A 12266-nucleotide genomic window follows, 5' to 3' on the forward strand; every position below is an offset into this window, starting at 1 on the left:
GGTCACCTAACCTCTGCCTATTTCAGTTTCCTCATCTGCAAAACAGTGATGTTATTAAATGATAACACCCACCTCCGAGGGTCGCCTCAAGGATCAAATGATCCTCACAGTAAAGCACTTTGCAAACCTGAAAGCACTATATGAATGCTATTGTTGCACTGTTACTGCTGTTTTTATGCTTTTCTCCGAGAATTAGTAAGGCCAAGGATAGCCACAGGTGAGAGTCTGACAGACTGGAGTTATAAAGACCAAAACTGGTACTGCTACACTGTAACTAAAGTGTGTCCTTATCTTCTCCTCTATAAAAGTAATTAAGCAATACTAACCTTAAAAATCAGGAGGCATGATGGGTTAAAAAGTCAAGTCCTGGCTAGTATGCCTTCACATCCTTGACAGCATCTCTGCATCAATCTGTACCTTCCTTTACATTACCACTACAACCACTTCTGTCAGAACTCTTACCCCACCCCGATCCCCTCCCCAGTCAGGCTATTTCAATACTGGGTCTTCTTCCCTATCCTTGAACTCCATGCTATATCCCTTTAATTTTACTAAAAAACTGCTTTCATTTTATTACCTCCAAACAAATCAAATCCTGCAGGGGAAATCCAAGAAAAAGTCAGAGTGAATCATTTTTCCTGTACAGGTTTACACTAGAGATAGGCAGAGAGGTCTGTCTCAGCCTCCAAAGGGGTCTGGCTAGGGGAGGTCTGGCTAGGAGTACCCAGTGGAATACTCCACTGCCCTGGGAGAGGTGGTGCACCAAGGCAAGAGGAGGGCCCAGATCCTTACCAGGGTACTGTGACTGGAATGGACGGCATCTGGAAGGAATTCCAGGCTAGGCTGAGGAAGGGACCTGCACCCAGGGTTGGCATTCTGGTTTAAGGAAAGGTGAAGGCCTACACTTGCAGGATGCAAATTTAGAAGCTAGCCGTAGCGGTGTGGCTCAGACCCCAAGGGCAGAGCAAGGACTCAACTCCAGCCTCCAGCCCAGCCTTAAGCCTGCAGAGGAATAACCAGGGAAGGAACCCAGACCATAAAGGAATCTGCAGTTCTGTCACTGAACCTGCAGATCTTCCTAGGTAGCTGATAAGGGCTGAGTTCAGCAACTGTTTACTATTGCTCTGGCCCAAACCCACGGCATGAACTTGCAGAGCTCAGACCATGCAGAGAGCAATCAGACTTTGCCCTGGATCACTCTTGGAGCACAGAATTCACAATTCACCTCCAGAAAAAAACCCAAAGCTGCAAACTCCAAGATATATCGTGGTTAAATTTAACAATTTAATTAAAAAACAAGTTCTGCAACTGATCAGGAGAAAGACCTTCAAACACAAAGGAAAGAAAATTCAAAAAATACAAGACTATTCTGCGCTTACCAGGAAATGTAGGAGGGAATGGAAGCATGTGTTCCAAAGAGCAACGGAGGTTAGGATGCAGCCCAGAGTGACCTACCCTGCAAATCTAAGCTTAACTGTAAATAAAAAGAGATGGAAGGTCAATAATAAAGTAGAGTATGAAACACCACTAGACAGAAAATCAGAACCGAAGAGATTATTTGCTTCTCAAACACCCTGAACAACAGAAAAGCAGAAATGGAAAATAAGTACAGCAGCCAAGGATAGCAGTGGCAACAGAGAAACCAGGAAAAGAGACCTCGTTCTAAATGTTCACAAGGAGACAGGGATGAAGACGGAAATCTGGCAGAGGTAACAGTAAAGAGGCAGAGAGAGGGCCTTACGGACAGAACCGTCACACCCCGCCTACAGGTAAATCGACATTTTTATGGACTACATTACAACATGGAAGGCGCGTGAAGAGAGTGATAGAGAAAATATATGATACGCTGAGGTCAAATGAAGGAAAAGAAATAAGGAGAAGGGGACTCCTGTTGTCTCTGAAAGAGAAGAGCCTACAGGGGAGTGAACGAGGAAGAGGAAGAAAGGATAGAAAAAGGCAGAGAGGAAGGAGGCCTTGCCTTGGTGATATGAGGGGTCTCCATGAAGATGGCTCCTATGGGTGAAGCAACAGTCTGAGAAGGGAGATGGGGGCCTTAAGGCTAGGTTTGGCCTGGGGGATTTGATGCTTAAAGAGTCTTCTTGTCCTACCCAGGGAGGGGAGGAGGTGGAACTCCTGGAAGCAACCTTCTCAGGGGAGCGGGAGAACATGGCCCCGGGGAGGAGATTTTGAGGCAAATAGGGTCAAAAAGGCAACTAGAGAAGGGTAAAAGTGTTGTTGGGCTACAAAATCAGGGGTATGGTAGGTATAGCACATTCTTTGATAGCTGCAATAACTGTCACTGTTCAGGAAGACACAACGGAAAGGGGGAATTAATAAGGCAAGCTCTACAAGGCAGCGGCAGAAACCACCTGCAGGGGAGAGCCTAGTCTCCATACTTTGGAAGCCTCGATTGCATGAGGAATACAGAGAAAAGAGAAAAACCAGATAATTATAGGGGTCTGAATCAGAGAATGAAGGTCTAGAGGAGACAAGAGAGGATGGATAATAAAGACAGTGAGAGAAATAATTTTTGGAAAGGGGTGCAAAAAATGAAATTTAAAAACTAATGAATAGGATTAGTTGAAGGGGAAGAGAGGAATCTACTTGACTAAGAGGGGAAAAGGTGGGGGGAAGGGGAATTATATAACTAGATAAAAGCAGGAAAGAGAAAAAGGTACCAACAAACAAATCTCCAAAGGGAAAAGGGCAACAAATGAGAGGAGGGTATCAGGAGTGAGGAGAAGAGAGCCAGTGAGAACTGGTAAGTAAAGCACCTGAAGAGACATAATACTGTATTTTCAGTAGAAGAGGAGAAAAAATAATAACCATATGCAAAAAAATCAAAAGTGAATATAACAAAATTATAAAGATCAAGCAGGACTTCAATGGAGAAATATGAGAGGACGCCCCCTCCCCCCCAAGGTCCAGACATGTTACACACTGCACATGTTTTTTGACTTTTTCAATGTTTTCATCAGTGGACTGATTTTTTTTTCCTCCCTGAAAAATATGATTATGGGATGGCTCTCTGGGAGGGAGAGGGAGAGGGGTACCGGGGAGAACTAATGATGCTGTTAAGAACCAGAAGCTATGAATAATAAAAACTTGTTAAAAAAAAAACAACGAAGTTCATGGAGCTGCTTTTTCCTTTTCCACTTACTGAATGGTGGTCCCAGTAGAAGCATGACTTCAGCACCAGGAAACGACTTGGGTCACGTGCTTTGTGGCTTTTAATCCTAATGCTCCATTGTAGGGTGTGAGTTGGAGAAAGCCCTCCCTATAAATGGCTTTGGACAAGCTGGGATTAATCTGCCAGGGCTGATCACAGCAGTCCAGGAGGCGCTATTTAGGTCACAGACGTGGTGGCATCCTGTCACAAGGCTGATGTGAGAACTGCTGATGACAGGGACAAAGAGCTGGCACCTACAAGTCATCTTCTCTAGGCAGATACTGTGAAGAAACAGATCCTAGATAAGGGATTTTCTATCTTTAAACAAAGTAGGACTATTTCACTCCTTCAATTCTTTGTGTTTATTTTTTTAGATGACATCAATTCACCTTGTTTCAGAATTTAAGACGATAAGATTCGGAGAGAGAAGGAATCTTAGAGATCATCTAATCCAGTCCCTTCCTTTAATAGATGAGGATTCAAAGAGTTAAATAATGATTCAAAGAGTTAAATAATTTATGGAAAGTCACAGAGTGAACAAGTTTCTAATCCAGGTCCTCTGACTCTAATGTTCTTGAGGCAGGTTAGAGGATAAAGTGCAGGGCAGCACTCATGAAGCCCTGAGTTCAAATCCAGTCTTAGACACTTACTAACTGTAACCCTGAGTAAGTCACTTAACCACTGTCTGCCTCAGTTTCCCCAATTGTAAATAATATTGTAAATATTATTGTAAATAATAGCACCTACATCCCAGGGCTGTTGTGAGGATCAAGTGAGATACTTGTAAAGTGCCTGACACAATGCCTGGCACATACAGTAGGTGCTTAATAAATGTCTGCTTCCTTCCTTACTCCTTCCAATTATACCACAAACTTTCTCTTTTACCTATTAGCAAAGGTTCTGTGATGGGTTGGAACTAATTCTCAACTAATACTGAAAGCAATATTAGGTGCTATAATTTAGGGATTTAAAATATTTCATTGTTTTCTCATGATGCTCCACATGCAGAGGATTCTCAATCTAAAATATCCATTTTATTCTATCCACAATGACTCTCTAACCCTACTTTTGAAGATCTCATTAGCATTCTGAATGCCAATAAAGCAATCCTATTTCTGCCTATATTCTCTGAGAGGTAAGGCAGAACACGGAAGGTCTGTGAGGGAGAAGATGAGGGAAGGAGGAATTTGCTAATCCTTGGCTGTCCCCAGCTCTCTGAATCAACATTACTGACCGCATTTGTCAGAACATTTCTTTGAACATTACTATAGCCTACATAAGAATTAATTAGCTTTTTGTGACAGATCTCACTAGACCAAGGAGGCAAGACAGTGAGACAAAAAGGCATGTGTGAGACAGAACTACTTTTATAGGCCAGAAAGGGCATTTTCTGTCATTATGTTGTATTTTTAAAATATATTGATAATATTAGGACAACACTAACTACTTAAGCATGTCATATATGGCCTTGCTTCCTTTTATGCCACTTTTTGGCAAATGTTACTATTGGTAGTGAGCTATAACTTACTTATACCCATAATGTGGCTTTTCATTGCTATCTGCAAAATTTCTTATTCTTATGAGATCATGGTATTCCATGATTTCCAATCATATAATATCACTGATATCCACAAAACAGAACAAGACTTAGGGAAGGTCTACAGGCTGTGGCCTGTAGACAAGAACACCGGATAAATAGGTATTAATGGATTTTGGTCATTTTGTCTTTGTATCTCTAGTGCCTAGCACTGTACCTTGGACATGGCAAGATCTTAACGAATGCTTACTGATTAGATAGACTGAATTATGGCGCATGCCCAAAGATGAAATCATGGATCCACTCAAGTACTGACATACTGTATTCTTACAGTAATATTCTCTAAAACATTTTTCCCATTGCAACTCTAATATTCAACAAACATATATTAAATACTTACTATATAAAATTCACTAATTAAAATTGTAGTGTTAGACCTCCTACAATGATATGTTCAACTTTAAAGACATCAGAATAATTCAGGTGCAATAGGTTCAAATGTTTATTCAGCTCTTTTGTTTCCTGACTTCTGCATTACAGCTTCCAATATCAGGTGTAACAGATCACGTGATCTGCAGTAAACCTGTTCCACTTCCACTGTTATCTTGAAACTAGGAAATGTGCTCAGTGAAAGTTGATAATGAGGATACTGATTTACTCTACAAATTCTCTGTTAATATTACTAGTTCTCCACTTCCTCATTCCTTGTAGTCTTTCTTGTCAAACACAGTCAATGATTTTATTATAGTCTAAGCTTGATTACTTGCCCTCACTGAACCAGAACAGTGTAAAATGTTATATAACTGTCTGTCAAAGGTACTCCTGGCATGGCAATGGAGAAAACTTAAAAGTCCTGAGTAAATAAATCTTCCATGCTATTTATCCTGAAGAGCAAAGTGTCATTCTGTCCTTCTAGGGGTGGGAACCTGCAGCCTTGAGGCCACATATGGCCCTCTACAGCCTTGTGACTGAATCCAAACTTCACAGAATCTGTGATTCAGTCAAAGGGCCACACTTGAGGACCTAGAGGGCCACATGTAGCCTTGCGGTCACAGGTTCCCCAAACCTGTAGGCAAGTTCTCAGAAAATGCACATGACTCCACAAACTCTACTGTTAACCCAAACTTAAACTAGCTTTAACCCAATGCAAAAGTGAAACTTCACTAGAAGCTCCTTCTTAGAAGGGTCTTTCTTCAGAATTCAATTAGGAGGAAGGAGCTGGGGTTTAGTTCCAGCTTCACTATTACCTGGCTGTGTGATCTTGAGAAAGAACCATAGTCATAATTCCTTACATTTAGGTAGCATTTTTTGGTTATAATGCACTGACTTCACTCACAACAACCCGATAAGGTACTAAGTGTTACAAATATTTTTACACTGCATCTTATGGATGAAACTGAGGCTCGGAGAGGTTAAATAACTTCCTCAAAGTCATACATCAATCCCTGTAGCTGAGATGTAAATCCAGGCCTCCCATACTCCAAGTCCAGTTCCCTTTCTGACACACAGTGGTAAAAGTCATGCTACCTTTGTGCTCTTCAGCTGCCTAATGCAGGGGTTTACAGCTCAGTTCCAAAATCCCTTCAAAGCAATGTGCCTAACAGTACAGAGTTCTGTCTCACAGTCTTGCTTCATTGGTCTAGTGTAATCTGGGACAAAAAGATAATTAATTTCTATGTAGAATATAGCAATGTTCAAGGAAATGTTCTAATAAATGTGCTTAATAATGTCAATTCAGAAAGAAGGAAACACCCAAAGATAACAAATTCTCCCTTGCCTTGGGTTCTCTCTCACAGCGTCGATATTCTACCTTATCTCTCAACAAATATATACAGAAAGTCTTTCATCTTTGCTCAAAAAGCCTGAAAATTCTATGTTATTACAACTATGCATCTTTTTTGTCCTACATCTTATATATGAAATCACAACATTATGCAAGTGATTTCAAATACACATCTCGCCGAGAGAAAATAGAAGGCAGAGGATCCTTGATTGAGAGCTGGAAGAAAACCACTAAGTCAACTAGTCAACCTAACCATTTTACAGATGAAAACTGAGAAGTGATTTATCCAAGGATCCAAGGCCCCAAAGTGAGTAAGTAGTATAAGCAAGAGTAGAATCTAGGTTATCATAGCTCTGTTACATATCAACTTACAAAGCTAACAATGACTTTTCTCTTAACACACTGAGATTTAATGACTTTTTAAAAAATATCTAACTTCTTTTTTGTTTCTATTTAATATTCTATTATATTCTATATATATAATTCCATATATATCTATATATTTCTATATATAATCTATTATAGTCTATTTAATTTCTAACTTCACATTTAAACTTTCTGAGTCTTTTGTATTTAAGATTACATAAATGCCTACATATACAGACATACGTATATGTGAAGAGTAGCAGAGGGAGAGAGCCAGTTAAACAAGTTCAATCTAAAACACTGGAAAACAGACAAAAAAGGAAACAATATTTCACCAGTTCTATACATATGGCCTCTAATATCACAGTCTTCGATGAAATAGAAATGACACTCAAATAACCAGAGATGGGAAGAGTGGCTCATCCTGGACTAAGTATACATGAAAGAAGAGATGACACAATTTTGAGGAATTGATTTTTGTATTATCTGAAAGAAGGGCGGATAACAAACACTTCACAGAAAATAATAGATGCTATTTTAATGGAAAAAACTAACTGAGAAAAGAATAAAAGCTACTAAATTGTGTACCTACTTTTTCATCTCTACAAAATCTTTAAGAAATTGACAACTATGTGTATTTCACTGATACTCATGCAATATCCAGAAGTCAAGAGGAAGTCTCCTTATACATTAGGCAGACATTCTGGGAAAAACTTACAAAGGGAGTACAGGCAAGGATCGCAAAAGAAGAGAAAGCAGGATGTAATATGATCTGGATTATTGCAAGGAGTTGCCCGTGTTAATGAGATCACAGATCTAGAGAAGCATCCAAAAAAAATTACATTTTCTTAATATTCCTTTACCATTAATGAACGGATCATTCCAATAAATATATACACTGTGACAGAAGGGAATAGAAAGAACATGGGGAGTAACAAGACCTGAGTTATAGTTTCAGTTCTATGCTAACCTATGAGACATGGGGCAAGTCACCCTCCAGGTCTCATTTTCCTCATCTCAATATGATGCTGTTGGAATAGGTCATTTCTCAGGTTTCTTCTGGTAATTATTTCATGACATAGGAATAAAGATTATAAAGCAGTAACTGTTAGCTTCCTCTTAAAATAGATGTAGGCTTCAAGTTCTAATCAATAATGCGTCAAGTGAGATTAATAATACATATTCTCTCCTACGAGATAAAGCAAAGACTCTCTGAATAGGCAGCATTTAGAATCCATGTCAAAACTACACCCAACAGGCAATCAGACTGTGCATACCCTTTGACCCAGCAATATTACTTCTAGGTCTGCATCCCAAAGAGATCATAAAAAAAGGGAAAAGGACCCACATGTACAAAAATATTTATAACAGCTCTTTAAGTAGTGGCAAAGAATTGGAAATTGAGGGGATGCGCATCAATTGGGGAATGGCTGAACAAGCTGTGGTATATAAATGTAATGGAATACTATTGTGCTATAAGAAATAAACAGGTGGGATTTCAGAAAAACCTGCAAAGAGTTACATGAATTGATTCTGAGTGAAGTGAGCAGAACCAGAACACTGTAGACAGTAAAAGCAACACTATGCAATTATCAACCAGGATTAACTTAGTTCTCAGCATTGCAATGATCTAAGCCAACTCCAAAAGACTCATTATGGAAAAGCATACTATTTTCATTTTTTTGTAGCTTTTTCCTTTTGTTTTTTCTTTTTTCACAACATGACTAATGTGGAAATATGTTTACATGATTACACACGTATAATATATATCAGATTGCTTGCTGTCTTGGGAAGGGGAGATGGGAGGTTGAAAGGAGAAAAAATTTGGAATTCAAAATCTTATAAAAAATGAATGTTGAAAACTATCTTTATATGTATTTGGAGAAAAAAAAGATACACTATTTCCAAAGAATTTATGTCAAATTTTCCTAAAAGAGAGATGCTGATGGTCTTAGGAATTTCAGCCAAGTTCACTGCAGTTCTGCTTTAACAAGGCCCAAATCTTTATGTCCCAGAGCAAGAGTATAAACATTAAGGTTTGAAACAGGTGAAGTATTGGATGGGCTTACATGTTAGCTATAGTATAAGCTATTTAAGTCTATGGTTCCCTATACAATGAAATACGGAAACCAAAGATAGGGATGACGTCATCTATTATAAAGTGTGAGGAAGGCAAGTTTTGAGAGAGCCCTCTGTGACCATCCTTTAGGCCACTGTCCCAAAGACTGGTTAGAAAGGCTAGGCTAATTATTCCTTCTGCAGTCCTGCCAAGGAGCATTTTTTTCTTATAAGCACACCTCACACTGTAGGTGCAGCACCACAGGAATGGTGGATTTTAGATACTTCATAATTGGAAATATTCCTGGTTTTTTAAGCTTCTTTAAATTTCTCCCTTAGCTTTCTCTCTCTGCCTCTGACCCATGCTGGTTGTGTGGCAACTCTCAAGATTCTAAATTGCTAAACAGCTACCAGTCTGCAAGAGTAGGGGAATTCTCTGCCAAAGGAGCTCCTTACACAGAGGAAATCACAGGTCCACACCAAAAAATAGCAGTATACTATAACCTGGTCATTCATTTTTTAAGCTCTTCACTTGCAGATTATGTGTATTTATATTTGGTGGTGGGTACATGATGCAATTTTGAGAACACCACTTGCTGTGGACTTCTGACATTGCTTTGGTATGGGGATATTATCTTTCATTTGTCTCTGTAGGTCCACCTGCTTCCTTTAGCCTAAAACATCAGGAGGTGAGGATTAAGTACTAACTAATAAAACACATTTAATAAGATTCCTCCAAGTTGACAGGTATTTCTTATGTGAAAGGGGGCTTTGACGTTTTAGTCCATGAAAAATCCCTGTTTATTTGGGTGTGGAATCATTCAAAAGTTACATCAAATTGCATTGTTTTTAAGGGAAACTAGCCTCATGAGGTTCTGGATTCATTTCTCTATTTTTTTTTTTTTGCAAGTGTGCTCTATTTTAAAATCCTATTTTTGTTTCTTATACTGACAAAAACCTCAGATCCTTGAGGTGCTAACAGATTACTAATTCCTCTGAGAGCTGCTTCTGACATTTTGATAAAGCAGAGGTTTAGAAAGCTGAAAGGGACCCCAGGCATCAGTGAGTCCAACTCCCTCTTTTCTCGGTCCAGACAAGTGAGGTGACAATATTCAAACACAGATCCTCTAACTCCAAATCCCAGGCTTTTCCAAACATGAGACAGTTCTATGAGGGATTTAATGCTCCAATTTCAACTTCTCCTTAGTAAAATTATGAAGTGAAGTAGAAAGGTCACTTGACAAGGAGTCAAAAGGTGGAGGTTCCACTGACGATCATAAACACCTGTAGACTAATTTGTACCTTTGGACAAGATGTTGCCTCCTCTATGAAATGACAGGGCCAAATTCCATGATATCCAAGGTCCTTTTCCAACCTTAACATTCTACATTCAATGCATCCAAGTCTCCTGTGAATCAAAATCTGACAGATAATTCTGTTCATGGAAATCCCTGTTGCCCAGGAATAAGCTGTCATTACTTGATTTTTCTGCCCATTTGCTCCATGTCTTTCTATATAAGTAAGGTAATCACTCAGGTCACACACCATTAGAGTTAGGAGGGGCCTTAGGAGTCATCTAGGACAGATCAAAGAAGTAAAGGCTGGAGAGAGGAAGTAGGGACTGAGCCAAGAACTTCTGATTTCAGATGCAGGCGTTCTTCCCGCCACAGAGAGCTGGTTCCTTCCAGCTGTAAGGTTCTAGGAGGTTCCCTGCAGCAACCCTGTGGCTGTCCTTACATCTCCAGAGGGCTCTTAGTAGTCAGACAATACGCAGTGGGATGGGAACAGCCTTCAGGACAGCAGAAAGAACAGGCAGGCTCCTGGACAATGGAGAGCTGGGCTCAGAGCTGGGACTATAGACAAGTCACTTATCTCTCAATCTGTTTTCTGCTCCGTAAGATAGCGAACCTACTTGCATCATCTACCTCGCCAGGCTGCTGTGAGCCAGTGTTTTTCATACCTCAAAGTGCCGTGCAAACCAGGGCTGCTGTTACTCTTCTACAGTTGTTGTGAGAATCAAATGGGAGAGTGTTTGTGCAGTCTTAGCACGGTGCCAGGCACAAAGGAGGCATTTAATAAATGATTACTTCTTTCCTTCCTTCTCTTCCTTTTTCCCTCCCTCTCTCTTTTCCTTCCTTCCTCTCGTCTTTCTCTCCTCCCTTCCTTTTCCTTTTCCCCTTTCTCTCCTCCTTTCCTCCTCTCTTTCCTCCCTTTCTCTCCTCCTTTGCTCCTCTCTTTCCTCCCTTTCTCCCTCCCTCATCTGAACACAACATCTTGATCACAATGAGAGGCAGCCAACAAAGGGCGGCTGCCCGGGTCCTTCATCAGTTTCCGATCACTCAAAGCATTTAAGCAGACGGAACACCCGGCGGTCAAGGATGCCTGAGCGGGAGCAGGGAGGACGGCGGGTGAGCCGCACAGGGGTTCGCCCCTCAAAACCTACAGGCTCAGGGGAGGCCAAAGCACAAGAGAAGGCAGCGGCGGGGCGGGACACGAAGCTGCGGGTCCTGGGTTCGAATGCGGACTCCGTCACTACCCCCTGACCGTGGCCCAGCCAGCCGCGGCTTCTTCCCTTCTTGGGGTCCTCAGTTTCCCCGTCTATAAAACGAGGAGGGAGGGGAGGACCCTTGGGGCTCTTAGCCCCGGGGCCCCGGCCGAGGTGCCGGGATGCAGTACTGGAAGGGCTCGTGGCCGTGACCGAGCCCGAGCTCCTCGGTTTACAGAGGTGGAAACTGAGGCCGGGAGGCTGGTGGTCCCGGCGTCCCCGGCCCCGCCCCTTCCCCCCAACGGCCCTCCCCAGCCCGGGCCGCCGCTCCCCGCTCTCACCTGGCGCGCGGGGCCCGCGGAGGTGCGGCCCGAGCCTGCCGGCATCCCCACCTCAGACACGCCGGGGGCCCTAGGGCCGCGCAGGGGCCCGTGCGGGGCTCGGCGCGCGGAGATGCGAGTTGCGGTACTGACAGGGCGGGACGGGGCGGGAGCTGGCGAGGGCGAGGGCGCGCGCTGGTGGCCGGCGGCAGCCTCGCGCGTGGCCGGGACCGCGGCCGTTTCTAAGGAACCAGGGGCTCAGGAAGGGGCGGGGGCAGAGAGGGACCGGGACCCCGCCGCGGGGAAGCACTCCTGCGCATGCCTGCCCTCGGGAGGCGGGGCGGCCCCGCCCCCACGTCGCTCAGCTCTTAAAGGGCCCCTACGCGCCCTCCCAGGCTCCTCAGACCCCGAACCACGGCGCTGGCCTTCCAGCTCCCCCCCCCGCTGCGGGCGGCGGGGAAAGGAGCGCCTCAGGCGTAGTCCGGGAGGCTAGGGTGGGGCGGAACTCAAGAGCTGTCAGGGAAACAGACGGAGCCCCGAGCCTGGAG

The 12266-nt window shown here is 42.7% G+C and overlaps 1 protein-coding gene across 1 annotated transcript in view; it reads right to left on the reverse strand.

Moving 5' to 3' along the window:
- The window catches only part of GFOD2 (glucose-fructose oxidoreductase domain containing 2), a 68422-nt gene extending 56399 nt beyond the window's left edge, over positions 1 to 12023 (reverse strand). The window contains exon 1 of the mRNA XM_036753133.1: positions 11740 to 12023. The gene's annotated coding sequence lies outside the window, so the exon portion shown is untranslated. The remainder of the gene's footprint in view (positions 1 to 11739) is intronic.
- Positions 12024 to 12266: the final 243 nt, after the last annotated feature.

The sequence above is a fragment of the Trichosurus vulpecula genome, chromosome 3 (genome assembly GCF_011100635.1).
Source record: "Trichosurus vulpecula isolate mTriVul1 chromosome 3, mTriVul1.pri, whole genome shotgun sequence".
Lineage (NCBI taxonomy): Eukaryota > Metazoa > Chordata > Mammalia > Diprotodontia > Phalangeridae > Trichosurus > Trichosurus vulpecula.